The sequence below is a fragment of the Cyprinus carpio genome, chromosome A22, assembly GCF_018340385.1.
Source record: "Cyprinus carpio isolate SPL01 chromosome A22, ASM1834038v1, whole genome shotgun sequence".
In the NCBI taxonomy this organism is placed as follows: domain Eukaryota; kingdom Metazoa; phylum Chordata; class Actinopteri; order Cypriniformes; family Cyprinidae; genus Cyprinus; species Cyprinus carpio.
The window spans coordinates 16613715-16623032 of record NC_056593.1 but is presented as its reverse complement, the minus strand read 5'-3'; the positions used below and the strand labels follow the sequence as shown (position 1 = coordinate 16623032).

Below are 9318 nucleotides of genomic sequence, written 5' to 3'. Positions count from 1 at the left end.
CTCTCGTGACAAGAGTATTTTGCATGTTGTTTGTTACCATATATACTGTATGTTTGCTGCTATATGAATTGTTTTGTTTTTAAATAAGCAGATATCATCAGTGTGGTGATATGATGCTCCTGTCTGTTATGAAATGTTCCTGTTTTGAATGGAGATCTTACTTTCACAGCTCTTGCTTCAAACTAGCAGTGAGTTGCATGTAAACCACAGGGTTATGAGGTTTCTTGGAGCTGAAGCAGCTTCTCAACAAGTTTGATGAAACATCATGCAATGAATAATCCTGAACCATCTGCTAGCAGTTCTGAAGATAACATTGACTTTCACAATTCAGTTGATATAGAGTTTTCTGCTAATATTTTGTTTCATAAAGTCTTAATGTACAGCTGGAAATCACATAAACAACTTTGAATGTAGAATATGTACTAAAAAGATTATTATTATTATTATTTTACTATTAATAGTTTTTAATCATTTTAATATCTTCTGCACAGAATGTTTTTTTTTTTTTTTTTTTTTTTTTGCAAATTGTTCCACATTTTGTTCATTTGATTGACAGCACTATCGATGAGTTTATTTCTAGTCATAGATCAAGGTAGATGTTTACTTTTATGCATATGAAAGCGAAGCTGCGAGACATAGTCTTTTTAATGGCATGCACTGTAAAGGTCCTAGATCACATGCAATTAAAAAAAAAAAAAAACATTTTGTCTACTGAAAGTTTTTGCAAAGATGTTTCACCAGCTAAACAATTCTTTGAACACTTCTATCCTTCATAGCTTTGTTTTCAGTTCTGGCAGAGATTAAATCAGCTCTATATTGCATGTGACTGCGCTCACCTCTGTGTGGTAGGATTTCCTTTTTGGACTTCAATAAAGCCAATCTAACTCTGCATTTGTGTCTTTGCCTCTGCAGGCAACAAAACGTTACACCGGACATCATAAACACCAAGAATCAAGTGGTTAAACTAACCTAGTTATCATGACAGGAAACAACTTAAACAAATGTACTTGAAATACACCTGAGTTTCATCCTTTCTGTGCTGTCTTATTCTAAAAATCTCCTCAACCCAAACAAATATTTCAGGAGGAAACAAGAAACTGTTAGCATGGTTAGCATGGCCTGTTAGCACCTGCTGCTATTTGTTGTAACTACACCGTTTGACTCCAAAAAGGGAAATAACATGAACAAAACTACACAATGTAGTAGAAATGCAATACATGCTAATTATACTCATTTGCTTCGCTGAAAAATGGTTTGTGTTGAGCACAATTAGTTTTGTGTGGAAATGACTGACTGCCAAGACTATTTTTATATAATGGCATTAGGCTACAGTTGAATATCAAATTAGTTTGATATCTTGGGCTACATTGCTGTACAGGTATGAAATGTGACATTACTACTATTAATTTCTGAAGATTATATATATATATGTCAACGGTTGAGCTTTGTACAAATATACATGTGGTCAGAGCAAACCTCCCGTAACTTCCTCTTGTGGGAATCACCCTAGTTTGAGAGTTTCAACTCTTAAGTCATGCTAGAGTTTTTTAACATCCTGAAGTCCATGCAGCTTCTTTTCTGAGTACTTCATTAAAATTGTATTCAGTGTGCTTTGTTAATTAATACATGATGTTTTATGACACAGTTATAATGCAAATTGCTTTGTGTGTGTGTGTGTGTGTGTGTGTGTGTGTTACCTAATTTTTTAATATGAGTTTATTATAGCATAGATATGCTAATATGGTGTTGAGCCGCAGAGATTTAAACAGATCAACTAACAGATCTGGGTCAAAATGTGACCATAAACTGTAATGTAAAGGTGATTCATTGGTTTTTATTGAAACCAGCAGATTCTCCAGTTCTGATATTACACACTTTCTCCTCTACAGATCCTTTATTTAAAAAAAAAAAAAAAATGGATTTAGACAAATATTCAGTGCAAGATAAACATTGTCTGTTGAATAAATAATGTCACTATTGAGGAGTAAGGAGATTATTAATGTGTGACCAGAGTTCTGCCTCTAAAATACAGTGATGGGACCAGACTACACATCAGTTGTGAGTGACTTGACTTGAATTGTCACTGATGCTTTACATTACATCTTTTTAGATAAGAGAAAAGGTAAAAATCAGTTGCACAGGGCTGAATATGAAGATCCTGAATCATACAGTGGTGAAGTTAATTGAGACAAATCACACACATTGTCAGACGTTTACCCTCATATCTGCTCTGTTGAATGGTCTTCTGATCATTGTGACTCAAACAACTTCAAGTTATAAGCCTAGTGCAGGTAAATCAAGAGAAAGCATAATTAAAGGGATACTCCTCCCAAAAATGAAAATTTTGTCATTAATCACTTACCCCCATGTCGTTCCAAACTGTAAAAGCTCTGTTCGTCTTCGGAACACAATTTAAAATATTTTGGATGAAAACCAGGAGGCCTGTTACTGTCCCATTGACTGCTAAGTAAATAACAGTGTCAAGGTCCATTAAAGGTATGAAAGTTGTCGTCAGAATACTCCATCTGCCATCAGACGTGCAATCTGGGTTATATGAAGTGATGGGAACACTTTTTGTAAGCGAAGAAAACAAAAAATAACAACTTAATTCAATAATTCCTTTGTCAGCAGTCTCCATATCACTGTCTGTATCTCTATATCACTGTATGCGCATCCTTGTGGCGCGGCTGATACAGAAGAGCATACACAGCAAGGTTATTTTCGTAAACGAAAACTGAAACTAAGACTAAAACTATCAGTTAAAAAGCATTTTCGTTAACTGAAAATGTAAAATTCATAATAAATGAAAAACTAAAACAAAAAAACAACAGTTATTGAAAAACTAAAAAAAATAAAAAAAAAACATTTACCTGTAGATGGCGCTTTATGCATGTGAGGTTACTGACGTGGTTTAGTTTAAAACCAAACAGGCAGTATAATACATTTACCTGTAGATGGCGCTTTATGCATGTGAGGTTAGCTGAGGCTGACAGCAACATGGCAGGGGGTAGGAAACGACAGAGCCCTGTTTGGGACTATTTCCAATTTAATTCCGAAACAGGAAAAAGCAAATGCATCGTCACGCTGAATAATACACTTTGTGGTGTTGAAATTAAGGGGAAAAATCCCACAAACCTTAAAGTACATTTGCAAACCAACCATTGTGAAGAATACAAATCCTTCATGGCGAAAGATTCGGAAAGGAAGACTACCATCGGTAATGATAAAGTCAGCGAGGGTGCTAGTAGTTCTCAAACTCAATTGCAGCAGCAGACTCTGACATTATGCTTCCAAAAGAAGATTTGTTTGTTGAGACTGGCATGTCCAACACATACACACAAACTCAAAAAGATTTAATCTTTAATATGTATGTTTGTTCATATGCATGTTCATCATGTATTATGTAAATTTAAGGTGCATTTGTTTGGTTCTTTTTTGCACCTCAAACCCTTGTAAACTGGGCAAACATTACATTTTGCTGAAAATAAATGTCTTGCTTTGCTTTCTTTGGTCTACACTGGAAGTGTTCTGTTAGCTGCTAAACTATAATTACTAAAACTATAACTGAAACTAAATAAAATAAAAACTAAATAGAAATGTGTTTGCAAAATAAAAACTAAACTAAAACTAACAAAACCATTCATGAAACTAACTAAAACTAAACTTAAATTTAAAGCAAAATTGAAAACGATATTAAAATAAAAACTAATTTAAAAAAGCAAAACTATAATAACCTTGATAAGCAGCATATGGTGATATGGAGAGACACAGAGGAGACTGCTGACAAAGGAATTGTTGAATGAAGTCGTTATTTTTGTTTTCTTCTCTTACAGAAAGTGTTCCCATCGCTTCATATAACCCAGCTTGCACGTCTGATGGCAGATGGAGTATTCTGACGATGACTTTCATACCTTCCTGGACCTTGGACTGTTATTTATTTGGCAGTCTATGGGACAGTCACAAACCTCCCGGTTTTCATCCAAAATATCTTAAATTGTGTTCTGAAGACGAACAAAGCTTTTAAGGGTTTGGAATGACATGGGGGTAAGTGATTAATGACAACATTTCATTTTGAGGGTGGAGTTTCCCTTTAAACCCCTTAACTGTAACATTTGGCACTCTTTTTTTGTGGTCCATTTTCTCTATAAAATCTTTTAGTAATCATCATTTCTTCTGAAAGCTGAACACAAAGATTCATCCCGTGAAAAATCATTTTGAAATCGGACATGTTTACCATAGAAACTACTTATGGCGGTCTCCTCCCCCCTCTTAGTGGGCAGTGTCAAGTGTCTATAAAGAAAATGCAACGGTTCATTAGGGTCCAAAAAATAATCTGGGCAACAAACACACTGAGTCTCAGGATTCCATATTTGGTGGTTATTTTGGAGTATTGGAGTAAAATTGGAGAGAAATCTAGGGAAAAAAAAAAAATTCATAGAACAAAAATTCAAAGGAGGTTCTTTTGCTGGCGCCCAGTGGCTGTTTGTGGTATGACGGCCTAAATAAAATCTCACAGAAACAAATTAAACTTCACAAATTTGGAAGGACACAGGGCTCATTTTATACCAGAGAGTAAAACCTGTTATGTAAAATTGCATAAAAAAAAAATTTAATAGCGCAGTATTTACGGTATTAAACTTCTATAACTTTTTGATACTTTCTGTTGAAAAAATTCCACTTTTTGCAGTAATTGCTGCGGTGGACCAACACCGTAGGTCTATATATCAAAGCTTTCAGTCCACAATTTAAGTTTGGATAGTGCACTCTTCTGCTGAACACAAAAGAAGATCATTTTGAATTTGCCATTCCAAACTGTCTCTCTGCTTAACACAAACACAAAATAATATCAAATAAAATTTCAACTACTTTTGTCCATATAAAGAAAGACAATTCATAGGGTCCAAAAACAACATCGGAACACACTGACTTTCACTGGATATGGACTAGAAAAAATCTTCTTTTGTGTCCAACAGACAATTTAAAAAGGGGTATTGTAAGAGCAATGGATACTTTTTTATTACAGTGCAATATTGGTTGAGCTTGCACCTTCACACATGTAGCAAAGCTTTCAGAGCCACAAGTTAACAGGCAAGTTACAGGTACATGACAGAAATGACTGCTGCTATTATTGTGCATTGAATACATTTTTAATTTCTGACTGAATTTTTTATTTTTTTTTCAGACAGATGTTTTATGTATAGCTGGGCTGAAGGTTTAGTTTGATACTGTAGCTCTCTCTCTCTCTCTCTCTCTCTCTCTCTCTCTCTCTCGCTCTCTCTCTCTCCATATAACCTGCTACAGTTGTTTTTATTTGCATTCTATGGTCAGATTTGTTTGTTTAAACTGATGTGATAGTTTCTCTGCTGTCTTTCTTCTCGCATAATATACTAATTTAAATCCAAATCAGTATTTCATGTTTATTTGGTAAGTGGTTGTGTTATATTGGAATAATAACCAGTCAGTCCGACTGTGTTTTATTCCTTATGTAATATATTTTCAGTGATAAAGTAAACACACATGCACACATACAGTCATGTTGTTATAAAATCGGACAAAACTTGTAGACAAAACGTTGAAGGCAAAAGTGAATGGTAATTTATACTTTCTAGCTCCTTTTTAAAAATGTTTATTAATTTCAAATCAGGGCAAACCTTCTCCAGTTAGCCTACAACAATATAATCAGGTCTCTCTAGTTAAGCTACATCTGCGCAGCTTTGCTCACCTGTGGCTAACACCTCTATAAGTACATTTACCTCATGTAAAGTGTTTAGAGATGCTTGTGATAATTGTTCCACTGGTCTTGCTTGTGTTACGAGCAATGAACCACAAGGTCTCACCTTTGCAAGACAGTGTAAAGATTTTCCATTTGATGTTATTGTAAATCACTTCATTTCTTAATCTCAATAGGTGTTAAATTGTTAAAACTGTTTTATGCATTGAGAACAGTAAGATTTATGGATAGCATATTTACTATGTATTGTCCTTTTGTATAAATAAATAAATAAATAAATAAATATATATGCTTAGACACGGAGACGTCAGTCACTGTAATCAGTATTTATCGCTGAAGTATGGCGTCATAGCGTTACTTTTCTCACCGCTGGTCGGAATGGACCAATCAACGACGTTTGTGATACTGAACAAGGATGTTTGAGGATATGTTTTTAGAAAGATTGATTTTCATTTATATATCAGTTATACAGTCGTTGGAATCTGTAGATGTAAAATATCAGAACTTAGTGTGTTTAGATGTGTCCTGTAAGAGAGAATCCGTCCTGAAGTCTAAACGGCTCTCAGTGCGGATCCGTGTTTGTGGGCCATCAGGCGCCCCCTGGAGGAACATCTCGGTCTGACAGGAAACATTTCCCGACCGGAGACAAACGAAAAGCATTTTGGGTAAGTTTGAAACATGGCGGACGACGCTGAGCAGGTATGCTGTTTTGTTTTATATAAGCAAGTGTGTATCTTTATTGGTTTGATGATCGCGGAGCTCAGTTATATCGGGTGTTTCACTGAACACATGAATGTGGAGGCAGATTATAACCAGCTGCTCTCAGACGGTTGTTCAGATGATCACTTCATCAGTTTATAATACTGAAACTTAATCTGCAGCAACAAACCACCAACACTGTAGAAGAGCCTCTGGATCTGATCCGGCTGAGTCTGGAGTCTGGATGAGATGAGATCTACGTCGTCGGCAGATGAGGAACGACACAGAGAGCTGCGCGGCAGACTGCACGTGAGAATGACACCAAACACACACACCCACACACCCTACACACACACACACAGGACACTCACTTCTCACTCACTATGGTTTATAAGCGTTTTGAAAAATGGGGACATGGGTTATGTCCTCATAAGTCACGCTCTCCTTGTAATCTCTCATCTCCATCAAAGTTGTGTCCTGATTCATTCAGCAACACACACACACACACACACACACACACACACACACACACACTCTCTCTCTCTTTCTCTCTCTCTCTCTCTCTCTCTCTCTCTCTGTCTCATTCATTCATTCTCTCACTCACTGATTCATTCAGCAGTCCCTCTGTACTGATGATCAGATCTCATTCAGAACAACACAGCGTTAACGAAAGCTACTCTTCTGATTTAATGACATTGGGCTTTTTTAATAACAATGTGATACTATTATAGTATCATATTTAGTTCATTTTAATTTCAGTAAAAGTTATTTAGTATTTTTTTTTTAAATATGTCTGTATGTATTTTTATTCCAGTTTTAGTTTTGTTTATTAAACTAAAAATCAACCTAAATTACTTGCTCAACATGTTTAATTTTTCATTATATAGATAATTTAGCATGATTATGTGGACTCAAACAATCAAACTTATTTTAAAACTCTATATAATTACTCTATAATTATTTTTTAAGGCTTTATATATATATATATATATATATATATATATATATATATATATATATACACACACAAAAACACACACACACACACACACACACACACACACACACACACTGTTAAAAAGTTTGGGATCAGTAAGATTTTTAATTCCCACCAAGGATTTTGGTGCATTTTTTTTTTGACCAAAAATACAGAAAAAGAGTAATATTGTAAAATATTATTACAATTTAAAATAATGGTTTTCAATTTTAATATACTTTAAAATGTAATTTATTTCTATGATCAAAGCTGTGTTTTCAGCATCATTTCTCCAGTCTTCAGTGTCACATGATCTTCAGAAATCATAATAATAAGCTGATTTATTATCAATGTTGGAAACTGTTGTGCTGCTTAATATTTATTCAGAACCTGTGATACTTTTTTCAGGATTCTTTGATGAATAAAAAGATTAAAAGAACAGCATTTATTCAAAATTGAAATCTTTTATAATACTATACACTACTGATCAAAAGTTTGGGCTCAGCATTTATTTATTTATTATTATTATTCTTTTAAAGAAATAAATGCTTTAATTCAGCAAAGATGTTAAATTGATTAAAAAAAAAGATAATGAAGAAAAATATATCAGTTTATAAAATAAATATTAAGCAGCACAACTGTTTCCAACATTGTTAATAAATCATCATACTAGAATGATTTCTGAAGATTGTGTGACACTGAAGACTGTAGTAATGATGCTGAAAATTCAGCTTTGATCACAGAAATAAATTACATTTTGAAATATATTCAAATACAAAAAAACAGTATTTTAAATGGTAATAATATTGTACAATATTACAGTTTTTTCAGTATTTCTGATCAAATAAATGCAGCCATGAAGAACAGAAGACACTTCTTTAAATCTCACTGATGCCAAACTTCTGAACAGCGGTGTATATTTGATTGCTGGTTTATTATTATTATTATTATTATTTCCACATTAGGCCTATGACCAGCACTTAAACATGATCCTGGGAGATGTTGAAGAGACCGTGACCACTGTGGAAATCGATGAAGAGACGTACGAGGAGATTTATAAGGTAACAGCAGTTGTGATTGAAATCCTAACGCAAGCGATAAATCCCAATTAGTTTTGCGTCAGTCTGTTTGAGTCTGTTTAGACAATTTGAATCATCATCAGTTTAATATTGCTGATAAATAGCAAGTACAACAAATATAAACGTTCAAATCCAAATTAACGACACTTCTTTATTTATTTATTTATATTTGACATATTGTATCGAAGCCATCAGGTGTTGTTGACGCGCGTCACGTTTGTCTTGCAGTCGACGAAGCGTAACATCCCCATGCTGTTTGTTCGAGGAGATGGAGTCGTGCTGGTGGCTCCGCCGCTGAGGGTCGGATAAACAACTTCAGTTGCACACAGTTATGATTTGGACTCTAAATTCTTCAAGTGGATTTTTTGAAGTGGAGGATGTTTTTTGTTTTTGGAACCACAGAGCCGTAAATCTGTTTATTTTGCAAAGCCGACCTTTGGTTTATGTTTTGGAAACACTTAACGGCAGTTCATCATGATTGAAGATCAAACGTTTTCAAATGGCTTTCACTAATATAATAAAATCTGTGTTATGGTTTGTCATGGAGACATTTTTCTACAAAACATCTAATGTTATACACAACAAGTGCATCATTAACTCAACACTGAGACATTAATTGAGACACTTTTTATGATCGATGTTATGATGGGAGTAAATACTTTTGTTTTTTTAAAAAAAGGCATGTATTATTATTTTTTAAATACTATATAAAGTTTGGAATTAAGATTTGTTTTAAATGTTTTTAAGTCTCTTCTACTCACCAACATTTTTTTTTATCAAAAATACAGCAAGAACAGTAATATTGTTAAATACTATTACAGACATTTCTGTTT

At 34.1% G+C, this 9318-nt stretch overlaps 1 pseudogene; it reads left to right on the top strand.

Annotated features, from left to right (window-relative positions):
* Positions 1–6366: 6366 nt before the first annotated feature.
* LOC109092074 lies at positions 6367–9022 on the top strand (annotated as a pseudogene).
* Positions 9023–9318: the final 296 nt, after the last annotated feature.